The sequence below is a fragment of the Vicugna pacos genome, chromosome 14 (genome assembly GCF_048564905.1).
Source record: "Vicugna pacos chromosome 14, VicPac4, whole genome shotgun sequence".
Classification (NCBI taxonomy): Eukaryota; Metazoa; Chordata; class Mammalia; order Artiodactyla; family Camelidae; genus Vicugna; species Vicugna pacos.
Window position 1 is genome coordinate 26,823,636 of NC_133000.1, and position 14,491 is coordinate 26,838,126.

Here is a 14,491-nt window from a genome sequence, read left to right on the forward strand (position 1 = left end):
GATTAGAAAACGCAAATCTTCTTTCAAATAATTTTTCATCAATTTAGCAAATAGTTGAACAAAATGAAAATTCTTAGGGAATTTGAATTGAGTCCAAAATTCAGTGTAATAACTTGTCTTCACTTTTTTCTTTTTTTAATTTTCTGAGCAGCATTTGGGATTTCATTTTATCATGAAATATATGAACAGCATATTTGGTCTTTTTTGTTGGATTAGTTTTATTTAGATTTAGAAAAAGCTAGAAATAATCTTTTCTTCTCTGAAATCATACTTTAAAAAAATATTTCTTTATGGCTTTTGTGGTAACTTATCATATATAAAGATGGGGCCTATTACTTAGAATTTAGTTGTTTAAACTGCTCATCTGCACCTGGACGTCCAACATAGGCTCTCACAAAGATATATTACCATTTGTACCATTGATACTCCAAATTACCATTACTGATTTATCTCTATAGTTTTATGCACTTCAGCTAATCAGGACTCTTTTCTCCCTACGCCTTTACATCTGTCCTCCATACCATTGCTCCTGTGAATTTGGGGGGTTTTTTGTTTTGTTTTTTGTTTTTGGTTCGTTTTCCTGACTTAAAGACCTCCTTGCTCTCTCATTTCCTTGGGTCAAATTTCCTGTCATTATCTGACCAGCTGTAGAACTCAGCTTGTACCCTCTCTGACCTTACTTTGTTTTAGGTATTTGATCTGTTCTAGCTTTAACTTTTTTTTTTTTGAAATAATGTCAAACTCACAGAAAAATTGCAAAAATAATACAAAGCATGGTTCCTTTTACAGAGATAAATCAATGTTAACATTTGCCATATTTGTTTTATCTTTTCCTTTCTCTGTATGCATGTCTTATGTATATTTCCCTCCTGAACTTCTTTAGACTAAGTGGTATTTATCATACCCCTTTGTCCTTTAGCATTTCAGTATGTATTTCCTAAGAATAAAGTGATTATTTTGTGTACCCATGGTATAGCTATCAACTTCAGGAAATTTAACATTGATATGATCCTTTTTACCTAAACAGTCCATATTCCAATATTTTCAATTGTTCTAATAAAGATATATATATATATACACACACAAATATACATTTATATAATTTTTTACCTTTAACACAGGATCCAGTCTAAGAGCACATAATTGCATTTAATCTAAGTCATATCATTACAACTAATAAGCAATCCGGAAGTAGTCGTAATAAGAATATATAAAAGTCCTACTCTTCAGCACACTCTTCCCCCTAGATTTAGCACCCGTTAATGATTCCTGCCCAAGTCAATCTTTATTATGGTAATTGAAAAATGGTGAATTTCCAACTCCACTATTCCATCCACATTCATCTGTCTGAATTAGTGTTTAAGGAAGAACCCTCCCTTTTCCCAATTTTTTAGTTTTACTCTCTGATTATTATCGGTATAGACTCATATATTGCTATTTTGTTATTGGGCTACTGTCCTTATTTATTGTGATACTTAAAATTGGCCCAGATTTGTCCAGCAAAATCCTCTTCCAGCTGATCTATGTATGCTTTCGTCATGTTCATGCATTATTTTTGGATCACTTCCTTACTTCTATCATAACAAGATGATCAAGGCTCAAGATTTGTACCTTTCCTATCCCAGCCCTACAATCAGCCATTTATTCATTCATATCACCAACATGATTTTAGTGCCTGTATATGCCAGGCATTCTTCTAGGCTTCACAGATGAAGTTAAATAGATGACACCAATATTAGCCTTTCCCCCATATCTCACACACATTCATTCTGCCCCTTGTGGTGAAATGCAAGTATTTCTCACAAGTTGGACAGCATGTTTACTGAATGAGTAAAGTTATTTTCTTAAGTTATCTTTTGGTTGTCTCCAAGTTTTTCTCTTGTCTGAATTGAGGGTGGGGTGATCCCCCAGCCAGTAAGAAGTAAATCCACATCTAAGGCTGTCTTCAGCCAGCAGGGAAGGTTGCCACAGGGGCTTCGTCCTGGGCTCAGAGCCCACACCACTGTCCCTGCTGGCCTATTGTAGGGCCAACCTGCTGGGGACAAAGCTGGGCTGGAGGGCACATGATGTTGGCTACCAGGAACCCAGGCCTTGGGGTCAACACTTTAAGGAGGAAGCAGTGATGGCCAAGGCAGAGATCTGGGTTAGTCAAGAACAGTATGCAATCTTCCCACTTTATCCACGTTTTGCTTTCTGTGTTTTCAGTTACCTGTGGCTGTTTGAAAATATTAAATAGAAAATTCCAGATATAAACACTCCATAAGTTGTTTTTTTAATTGAAGTATAGTCAGTTTAAAATGTGTCAATTTCTGGTGAACAGCATAATAGTTCAGTTACACATATATTCATTTTCATATTTTTTTTCATTAAGGTTACTACAAGATATTGAATATAGTTCCCTGGGCTATACAGAAGAAACTTGTTTATCTATTTTATACATAGTAGCTAGTATCTGCAAATCTTGAATTCCTAATTTATCTCTTCCCACCCTCTTCACCCTCTGATAACTGTAAGTTTGTTTTCTATATCTATGAAGTCTGTTTCAGTTTTGTAAGTTCATTTAAAATTTGTTTTTAATTTCTTTCTTGGGGGGTTGGAAATCATTATGTTTATTTATATATTCATTCATTCATTTTTTTGAATGGATGTACCGGAGATTGAACAGGACCTTGTGCATGCTAAGCATGTGCTCTCCTGCTGAGCTACACCCTCCCCCAGAAATAAGTATTCCCTAAGTCTTAAACTGCACTCCTTCTGAGCAGCATGATGAAGTCTCCAGCCAACCCACCAGACTTGAATCATCCCTTTACCCAGTGTGTCTGCGCTGTACATGCCACCCACTCACTAGTATAGGAAGAAACATTATATAGGGCTCTTGTATTTTCTGCCATTTCAGGCATCCACCAGGGGTCTTGGAGCACATCACTGGGGTTAAGGAAGGGTGTGGGGGTCTCCTGTTTGTTGAAAAGCCATGGTGTTGCCCATACTCTATGATTCTCCATCTTGCTCCCTGTGCTTCAGCCACAGTAGCTTCCTTTCCATTCCTTGAAAAAGCCAAGCTCTGTCCCAAGTCAAGCTCTCTGTGTCCTTCTCTACACTGTTCCCATCTGTCACCTGAAAGAGGTCATCTCTTACCCTCCAAGACCCTCATGAATCCCGTTCATTTCTTTAATAATGTCTTTACAGACTGTAAAACATATCCTTGATGAACATGGAGAGGAACTTGGATTTTTATTCAAGGGCAAGAGACTCTGGGAAAAAAAAATCATGACATTTAAGGTAATTGACTATAGATGTACATACCCTCTCACTTGAGCTAAGAAATGTAACAACCTAGATGAAAATGTTAGTACTCTCACCTCTATAATCTAGAAGGCTGTCTTGCAACCTGAAAATCTAAAAGTGAACAAATCAATGGGCACAGATTCAGAATAAATGAAATGTCCCATGGTGAGGCTTTAAGCAGAACCTCCTGTTTTATTTCGGGATGCAACTTCCTGCTTTGATCTGCTGTTTGAAATTATTAGTGGACTCTTAGGTACACCTAAGGGACTTTTGAGAATGTAATTTACAACATTTAATATAGATGAAATGGGAATGTTTTTCATACCCAGTTGTGCAAAGCTGAATGCAAAAGGGCAGATAACTGGAGAAGTGCATTTGTACTTCTTAATTTTGAAGACCTCTCTCTCCATAAGTCCACCACCTTCTCTTATTTTTCTGGAAAGTGGTGGGAAGCTGCAAAATGTCCCAGAAGAAATGGTATCCTTCATACTTTTAAGCATCTACATTTTTGGAATTTGAGGCTTTGAAAAAATAGGTAATCAATCTGGTAATTGGATGGCAAAATAAATTGTGATTGCCTTATTCACTATCAGGTAAAAGTATATATAGTCAGATTGGGGAGACTTGTTAAAAAATTACACATGAAGAAAAATATTGGCTTAGGTTTTTTAAAATTATTTTTCCAATTATAAAGGTAACATTAAAAAAGCTGAATGTCTTGAAATAAGTGAAGTGAAGTAACATTTGCTACAACCCCACCTTCCAAATATACTAACAACTGTTATTATTTTGATATGTGAGTGAAAGAATTGAGGCCACACTGTAAAGAGAATTCTGGATTTTGACTTTTGTAATCATTTTCTATTCTGGGTATTTCTCCTTGTCATTAAATAATCTTCAAAAATATGATTCTTGAGTGCCCACGTGTTATTTCAGCAGGCATATACACGTGATTTACTCAACAACCTCCTCATTTGGGGGAACGTAGGTTGTGTCTGTTTTTAGTCACAATGTTATGGATTCCTGGTTTGAAAAATGGCAGGTGGACTATGAGCACTTCAACCCATCTGCTTCTCTGCTCCCCACAGCTGGCTAAAAAATCAGGGAAAGGGCGTTAATCCACAAAATAGAGTGCCAGAGGAAACCGCAGCAAATTGGAGATTTCAGTACATTTTGGGGAAGCTGGAAAGAGGATAGAGGAGAGTCGCAGGCTTAGTAAAGAAGAGTAAGAGTAAAGAGGTAAAGTAAAGAGGTGCCAAAGACCTGCAGTGGGGGTTCCCTCGAGCAGCCAGCCAGAGGACCTAGCCGGTGCTGAGAGGCTCCGCCCTTGGGAACATCTTGCTTTTTCTTCCCTCTGGATGACCGATCTCAGGCATCTCTCTCTCTGCAATACCCAGTCAAGGAGGACAGCACATTTTTCACCTTGACCAGGTTACGAGTCAATGAGCTCTCGAAGGGCCACCTGTGAAGAGGGCGGGGTCAAAGTAGAGCTCTCAATCAGAAGTGAGAATGCACTGGTTGGACACTGGTTATTCCAGGAGGACCTTTATTTTTAATGTGAAGTAAGACATAGGGCATAGGAGAGTGGAGGGTATAGCTCAGTGGTCAGAGTGCACACTAAGCACGCATGAAGTCCTGGGTTCAATCCCCAGTATCTCCCTTAAAATAAACAAACAAACTTAATTCCTACACTCCCCTCCAAAAAAAGACAAAGGGAGTAGGCACATCCTGTGTTGTGATCTTCCCCATCTCCCCCAACTCTTACTCCCCATCCTTCATCCAGTTTCTCGTAAGTTGTTGTTTTGATGTATAAGGTAACAGTTTGCTTTCTCAGTGTATTTAAACACTGAATCTTTCACACTATTTCATTTCACTAGACCTCATCTCTAAACCCACTGTCCTTTTCCTTTCCTGCAATGTAGATTTTACACATACACACATGTATATACACATACATACACATATATAATTTTACTCCATACACATGTTGGAAATCTTTAAACACATACAATTTGAGTCATGGCGGAAACTATAAGTCTATTTATGTGACTTTGAAGGTAGCCCACCTCGCAGCAAGAAGCTTAACAAAAGTTCCTGATGATAGAATACATGATTCTTATTAGGTTCAAATCCACGTGCTTGGTTTTCGACACATTTCCTTGGAGTAGGTAGCACCACCCCCACCCTCGAAGGCTTTCCACCTCCATGAGATCACAGCTCTCCTGTAACTGCCTTAATCACTTCACTTTGTAACTGTTTGTTCACAGAACTGTCTCACACACTAGCCTATGTGATCACTGAAGGCAGGAACCATATTTTCATTCCTTCAATACATATTTTTCGAGTACCTGTTACATATCACTGTGTGACAAGTACAGGAAATACAATGATAAACAAGTGAACATGATTGATTTAGGCAAATGCAGTGTGGTAAACCCCAGACTGGTGTGTTAGTTAGCTGTTTCCACTGTGTTGCTAACAAGCCACGCCGACCCTTGGTGGCTTACAACCATAAATAAGCCTGTGTGCCCCTGCCCATGGGTCTGCAGCTTCTCTATAGTTTGCTTGATCCAGGCTGGGCTCAGGTGGACATTCTGCTGCTGGCCGGAGGTTGGCTGGAAATGGCTCCTTGCTGTGAGCTGGGTTCAAGTCGAAGACTCTTGTTTGTTCTGGGGCACAGGCTTCTCAGAGCATGCTCTCCTCATGGTGGGTCACCGAGGCACAAAATGTCAAATATAGTAAAATCCTCTGCTCCATGACATCCATTAACTTTCCAGTGGCCAAACAGTGGCCAGTGTCAATGCAACCTCAATGCCAATACAGCAGAAAAGTGACCACTGCAGGAGGGCCCTGCCAAGTTACTGAGTAAGGATGTAGCCACACGTTTACAATAGGGTGGATGTCAAGAACTGCGAAATAGGGTTCAATCTACCATACTCAGTTGCTTTTTTTGATCCAGCTAACTGTTGTACCTGGTACTGTTCCTATTGTACTAGTCATCAAAGTATCCTGTACACATAGTAAATGCTCAAAAAATTAGTATTGAATTACCTTCAACTGGTGGTGAGTGATGACAGGGAATTTCCAAGAGCTAAGAGATCATATGGAACAGAGGTTCGTTGCATTACCTGCTTGTTAGGATCACCTGGAGAATCTTAACAATGCTCTCTGCCTGGGCCTCACTCAGACCAATCAAAGCAAAATGTTCTATTTCCAGTCCCTGCAGTGGAGACCGGGCCTTGACATGCTTCAGATGCATAGCAGGTGATTCTACTATGTAGCCAGGGGTGAGAATCTCTGATCTGTGCAGTGCGCAGTGGTGCCTGCCAAGACCCTGTGACCCCCATTCCTGGGCTCTCAGATATCTTCCTGCAATCCCTGAAAAAAACAAAAACAAAAACAAAATACACCCTTTCTTAACATGTCTGCCTTAGCAGAATGAACAGCCCTGGGAAATGGCCAGCCTCACGCAACTTAGGCTGGCTTGTCTCAGCCTATGTCTCCTCCTTATCAGAGTTATAAATCCCACAACCTTGCTTGTGTCAGCCCGTGTCTCCATCTTCCTGGAGCCATAAATCCACTGTCCTCCCATATACCAAAGCCCCTTACCTCACTTAGAGCCAATCAGAAATCTGTTCCCCTGTCCCTTTGTGTTCACAGCCCCTTCCTCAGTGAAAGGCCCTGCACGTTCACATTCGGTGGACACACAAGCATCTCTCACCTGTGAGGCCCGTTGTTGCCTGGAGCATGGTACCTATTAAACTTTCCTTTGTCCTTAAACTTCTCCCTTTCTGGTAAATTCTTCTTACCAACCCAACAATCTGGGGACACCTAACTTGGATTCAGGCAGGCAAAGAAGATTGTGTGAAGGAAGTGGCCTTTAAGCAGAGACTACTCTGGACTGATGGTGGTTTGGGGGCCAGCAGTGGGAGGAGGTGGAGGTGGAGGTTTTCAGCAGAGGGAGTTGAATGTGCCAAGGCCCTGAGGTAGGAGAGAGCTCTTTCCCTGGGGGTCTGGATCAGGTGCAGTGAGTGATGGGAAGTCTAACAAAGGTCGCTCTGGGCAGAATTCTTAGACAAAATGACCAGTGAAGCTTGGGATTTGAGGAGAAAGCCTTCCACCTTCCCAGCCTGGAAGCAGAGGTTTCTCAGAAAGGGCTCTGCCGAGTCTGAGTAACTTCCCTCCGCTGCTTGCCAGGGCGAGGCTTTTGTTTAGTGCAGCTTCTGCCTGAGTGTATTTTTGTTGCTGCTGCTGTCATGCTGAACTCTTTCCAGCTCTTTGTTTATGTAACTCTAAGCAGCCATCTAATTTCTAGGATATGACAATCCTCCATGCAAAGTTTTTGTTCGTGGTGACTGCTGAATTACATTTTAAGAGTAGGCAAGCACATTCATTTGTGTTCAAGTATCAATATAAGAAATAATCATACCCAGAGCATTTCTGCTTTAAAAAAAATCCTCTTTAAGATAGACTTCACACAGCTCACTTTTCTCCCTATACAGAGCCATAGGATGAATCTATCTCAGATTATTTTATCAATAAAAGTGTGTGGCTCTTGTCAAAATGATTTACTTTCTTGCAATCAAGAATGAAAAAATATTTATCCATCATGTGTGTTTCTTGTCTTAGGAAGCTTTGAGCTAAAATTACAGTATTCAATAATAGCCCAGGTTTGGGCTATAATTCTCTTCCTGCCTATCAAATTTTAATTCTTTCCTTTTATCTTTAGTAATTCTACTCTACATGTGTCTTCAGTGGTAATCTACCTTAAATACTCTTCTGAAGCAAGAAGATTACAGATTACAGAACTCTTCCTAGATGCCATGGCAAATGAAGAGACACATAAGACTCACTCACTATCCAGGCATTTTCAATCTACTAAATATTCGGGAAGGAATTTCTCTGCAAATAAGTACATTAATGAAAGGCTTATAATTTCCTAGGCTTCAAATTATCTCGACAATAGACTAAAACCAAAAATGTATTTCCTCGCTTTCTATCTGAAAGTCAAAGTTATAACCATTTTTTAATTAAAATTCTTCCAAAGACTATACGGAGTATTCTTTTCTGAAAAGACATATATGCACAGATGCACAAACATGTGAAAAGGCAGGAGAAGCTGATGTTCCCAATGTATCATTGTGAAGGATGGCAAATAGGAAATGCTTGTCTGTAGCAGTTACAGTTAGGAGAGGTACTAACAATGAAATAGTAAATGAATAAGTAATTGCTGCCTGCCACCCTATCTTTGCAGCTTTCCAGACTAAATAGTATCAATTGAAATCAAGTAATGTTGAGCCTTGTCATTTTGCAACAGAGAAGAAAATCTAAGAAAACTGAGCATCTTCTTCCAAAGATACCATGAACACAAGATTCAATAAACTAAATGGAGACTTTCCAAAGAAATCAGGCCACTCCAGATCCCAAAACCAGAGTTGTCTTCTAATCTATCTCCTCCACATAAAAGGAGTAATTTTTTTAAACCCTCTAGAATATATTCCTTGCCACAGCTCTACCTTCCAGATCCAATTAGCAATTTTATTAACATCTACTAATCTTGAATATGTATTACAGCATTCTGTTGATCTCTTTCTGGTCTGTATTTATAAGGAAGAAAACTTCTTATTTCTATTTACTAATGTGAAAGAAAAAGGGATGTAAGGCAAGACACTTAGCATGGAAACCTGATAAACTTCCAACTAAATAAGCAGTTACAAATGAGCAAATGTCTAGATTCCACTGGTAAATGGCGCTGTGTCACAGACCAGTCAATGCAGTTAATGCTAACTGTAATGTGCCATTGGCAACACTGTATTTTATCTCAAACTTAATTTCTGATTCACGTCGTTTTCCATAAAGTCATTCTGAAAACCTAAAGCTTGTTACATTCAGTTCCTGCTAACTGGAGCCTGACATGATTGAAATATCATTCTGTCCTCAGTATTTGAACATCAGGTTCAATATTCCCACTGGTACAGAATGGACCAGTGTTTGATAAGTCATCCCTCACTCACCCCCAGACTTCTGGGAACACAGCTCAAAATACCAGTGAATCACGATTGACAGGTCTTGACCTGAGCCCCATTTATAGAAAAGGCCACAACGTCTGTCTCCAGAGGCAAGATCCATTACAACCGTCTATGGAAATACCTGCAATGCACTGTGGAGTGCCTTGATCATTTTGTTCAATAAGTGATGTGCTTCTAAAAATGGGAGAAGAAGGACAATTCCATTTTTTATTTGATGATAAGTCTCTGGTGAATTGTTCTGGGAGTGTTCCTCACACACCAGTTCCTATTTCTGGGGACAAACCCAGGAAATACGGGAGCCAGGTCCATCACACATCGTTCTAAAGAAGCTGGAGATTTTCAGTGCTTCTTGATTCTATGGATGTAGAAAAATCCTGCCTGATCCTTCTGCTAGGCAGCATTGTGTCAGAGGATTGCCTAACACAAGCTTGGGTTGAGTATTTCTTTCTCTTTCTCCAATCATCCCAACCCCAGTCTCTCTGTCTCTATCTTTCTGTCTCTCTCTCTCCTCCCTGGCTCCCTTTCTTATTCTATTTATAAACATCTTGTTCACATTTACCTTCATGGAAATTTTTGGCTAGAAAATGCACACCCTTTGGGAGCAAGGTGGGGCGTAGCAAAATGCCAGCTCTATACGAAGACATTTACAGAAGAGAATCTAATAATTTCCTACAGTTATTCTTCTCAGCATGGTATGAAAATTCATTTATTAGTTTCATTTCCCTTCTTATTGCCAGAATTATTTATTGCTGAAAATTGAGGAGTTGTATTATAGTTATTATTTATTTTGACTGGTTTAAAAAATCAGTTTGATAGAAATCTGAAAGAAAAACAAAAAAAATCCCACAAAGTTAAAATGTGATTTCAAAAGGCAGCAGAGGAGTTTCAAGAGAACAGACCTGATGAAAAAGAAAAATGTTTTAGCATTTTCAACCGACCAGAGTAGAATCAGTGAAAAACAGGAAGTCTCCGAAGGAAACTGCAACAAGGTAAAAAGGGTTTATAAAAGAATAAATAGCCATTTTGAGACTTGTGTTGGAAAGGATAAGATGATTTTTTTATCTGAAGCTATAATGAAAAGACCAGAATTACAGATTTGATGCCTCTATGGAAATCAAACTTTTCCATGACAACAGACTTCCATCCCTGGCTAAAAATCTTGAAAAGATGCAGAAATGTGGAACTGATTATCTAGAGGTGATGCCATCATAATCTGGGGAAAAGCAATGGGTAATAAAGGGTCATGGTGATCATGTTCATTGAGAACAGTTCATTTGAGTGATTGTTAGAGCTGGAGGTGTCGTAGGCTCTGATTGTCTATAGACGTGAAATGAGTAGGTTAAGGCACAATCTCTTCATTGTTACTGGCTGTGGAGATTCAGTTCTGCAGCTGTGAGTATTGTCAACAGCCAGTGTGAGCATGAGCAAACAGCGTGGTATAGTGGAGGCAACACTCCCAGGCATGGGGTCAGGCTGGGCCTCTTCTCTCCTCTCCCACCAATCATAGGGAAGCCCTGTAATAAACTCCTCATCTCTTAGTTTCTTCAACTTTCAGGTAGGAATAATAATATTCACTTATCTACTACCCTCATGGGTTGTTATGAATATCAAATTATGTGAAAGAAGTCAGAGAACTTTAGAAAAGATTTAAAACACTTACAAACATAAGGCATTGATAGTAGCATGGGTTGATCAATGGTGCCAGAGATCATTCTTGTGAGACTTCACAGCAATTTACATGGATATTAATTTTACTGTTTTCTAAACTTCATCTTTACACATTCCAACTTAAAAACTAGTACATGAGATGGTTTTTGCAAAGGTGACTTGTCTTTTGTCCTTGTTTCACTGTAAGTAGAAAAGCCCTATTGTAGAGACTCATTTTTAGCACTTGTGTTAGGTAGTTAGACAAGTGGGGGCAGATAAAGTGGAGGAGAGGGAGGACGGTCCAGAAGATGGCTGTATGCCCACCTTCAGCATAAAGGGGCTTTATTTCCTCTAAATGGGAGCCAGCAAGAATCGGTCAGACCCTGACAGCTGCAATTGTGCAGTAGCGACAAGGACTTAACCAGACATGACACAATGCTCATTGTAATATAATTAGCATTGCAGTTTAGGCCCCTGCCATGGGCCTTTCTGTGTGCATCATGGGTAAGGACATGTGCAAAAGAGGACAAGCATGACTAAGCACTCCAGGGGCAAGAGCTGTCAATCAATCAAGAGACCACCTCTAAGCAAAGGTATAAGAGAAGGGGGCAAAAAAAGACCATTGCATCTGCTGTTGGGTCAGCCCACCTCCTGTTCTTGGAGGTGTATTTTCCCTTTGCTAACAAATCCTCTAAAATCTTTCACTACATAACACTTCCATCTTCCCTCTGAATTCTTATCTTTCAGGTATGATAAGAACTGGGATCTTTTCCCTTCCCCTTTTGGAGTAACACTTGGAAGACTTTGGAAAGAAATTCAGAGGCAATTTTTAAATTCCCTTCACAAGTATTTCTATGGTGATGGCAAGAACAGGATTAACACTAAGTGCACTGATAAAGGCCTTGATTTCCCCTTACAGTTATGTCAAATGCATGTTGCAGTTTGAAAAACATAGAGCTATACTTCCTGGGAAAAGCCAATTAGCTTCTGACAGGTTCCCACAGAGAGGAAGAGCCTTAGTGTAGTCACCAAGGGTCTGGATCATGGATATGCAAGTTGGAAATTCAGTGATCAATACATCCAAATGTACGTGGGCCCAAGAGCATGACTCACATCAACCCAATTCCTGAGTCTGACATTAAGAATCCAGAATGCCTATCACTTCAGCAGCTTGTATACTAGAATTGGAGTGAGACAGAGACTAACATGGCCTCTGAACAAGGATGATGTGCAAATTCATGAAGCGTTCCATATTTTTTATATTTTGTATATTCTTCTATATATACAACTCTCTATATTAAAATTATAATAATAATAGAATGACAGTCTTCTCTTCAAACTGATCTTTTCATATGCTCATAAAGAAGGATCACTGTTGCAAAAATATTCATGGTTTTCATTATTTTTCCCAAGGACATCTAATAATCCTTTAATTATCAAATCATACTCCTTTGACCTATCTATATACTTCATGAACCTTGTGGATTTTTTTCCTTCAATTATTTATCACTGACTCCACCAGATCTTCATTTTTTAATTACTTTTGCTCCTAGTGATTCTCCAGTACTTTTATAGATTCTCTTTCTATATTGCTATAAGCTTTGCCTAATCACTTTGAATTGTATTTCAATTGTGCAGTCACATACATATTTACAAACAGACCTGTAAGGATTTGTAGGGGATAATGATGAATAGTGTTAACTCTGTGGAGTCACCAGCACAACAATAACAAGAATCCAGAATGGCAATTTATTCACTCACAATACAGTTCTCTCTCTCCATGGGTAGATCTGGGCAGGTCAGTGCTCATCAGAAGACTGCCTGATGCAGACAGAGTCAGAAGCTCGCTGCCCAACCTGAATGTCTGCCCTGAGATGCCTGCACTGCACAGGCCAGGGCCTTGGGCTTGTGGTCCAGGATACCCAGCCTTCTGGATAGGACTGGAGATGGAAAGCTCATCTTTGCCCCCTTTGACCTACCCCATTGTTACCCCAAAATGTAAAGACCCCAGTTCTTGTTTATAAAGAGAAGTTTACTGTTGGGAGATGGTATGTTGTGTAGTGAAAACACTTCTTAAGATTTATTTAGGAAAGGAAAAGTATGCCTCCAAGAATGGGAGGCTGGCTGATCCCAGGAAGGAAAGAGCTGTGATTTTTCTCTCCCTGTCTCTTATACTCTCACTTAGAAGTGGTCTCTTGATTGATTGACAGCTCTTGTCCCTGGAGTGCTTAGTCGTGTTTGGCCCCTTTGCACATGTCCTTACCCATGATGCACACAGAAAAGCCCATGGGGTGTGGAGATAAACTGCAATGTTAATTATAATACAAAGAACATTGGGTTGTGTCCAGTTAAGTCCTTTCTGCTCCTGTGCAGTTGTGACTGTCTGGTTTTAACCCATTTCTTGCTGGCACTCATTTAGAAGAAGTAAAGTCCCTTTATACTGGAAGCAAGCATAACACCATCTTCCAGACCATCCTCCCTTTCCTCCATCTATCTGCCTGGTGCCCCCAACTTATCTAAGAACCTAACACTATTATTGACCAATCAACTTTCAGATGAAGACTTTTTTTTCCTCTTTTGCCATATGAAATACCTTCCCATCAGCTTCAGCCTGGGAGGCATTCTGCCATTTTAAGGTAATCATATATCTTTGCTCTGATATAATAAATGTTTGTTTCATAGAAACACCTCGGGGATGATCTTTCCAGGTTCTTGGGCTGCCCTTCACCGTGGCCCCACGGAATGCATCACCAACAACTCTTCCTCCCATGTCCTTGAGCTTGCTCTGGGCCTTTGAGCGGGGTTTGCCCTGGAATGCTCAGCATAGCCTGTGAGACTTCAGTAGCACTTTAACAGGCCATTCACCTGTGCCCACTGGGAGGCATGGGCTAGTGTTCACTACAAGAGCTACCTCGCCACACTCAGCTGGATGGTAGAGCTTAAGTCATTTCACTGGCATAGCCCTCCCCTCCAACAGAGAAAAACAGAGAAAGGGTGTTCTTCCCACTTTACCAGCCTGACAATATTGAAGTCATTCTTCAAGGAACCAGTCTCATTCATGGCCCACAGTAGCTATGGGGCCTCCTCTTGGCTAGGAAGATTTTATTTCATCCAATAAAAAAATGCTGTATTTTATCAACTAAAAAAAAGGTTGTGTCACTAATCATTGTAATACTTTAAGATTCAGGCAGCTACTCCATAACTGAATCACTTTGCTGTACCCCTGAAACTCACATGACATTGTCAATCAACTATACTTCAATTGAAAAAGAAAAAGATTCAAGCAATTACTCTAGCCCTAGATCCAATGGGCTACATTTGTAATTGCAGCTAACATTTACTGAGTGCTTACTATGTGCATAGAATAAAGCATTTTGGATGGATTATTTTATTTAATCCTCACAATGACTTCATGGTGTAAGTAGATTAATTATCCCCATTTTATGGATGGGGATATGGATGGTAAATACAGACAGATGGCAGAAAGTAAAGCCAGGGCATAAACCTGCTGGTAAAATCTGAAACGGTGT

The 14,491-nt window shown here is 39.9% G+C and overlaps 1 non-coding gene across 1 annotated transcript; it reads left to right on the top strand.

Annotated features, from left to right (window-relative positions):
- Positions 1-12,112: 12,112 nt before the first annotated feature.
- LOC116283401 (U6 spliceosomal RNA) lies at positions 12,113-12,219 on the top strand. The gene has a single exon (XR_004193000.1). It is a non-coding gene; the product is annotated as a U6 spliceosomal RNA (small nuclear RNA).
- The last annotated feature ends 2,272 nt before the right edge of the window (positions 12,220-14,491 follow it).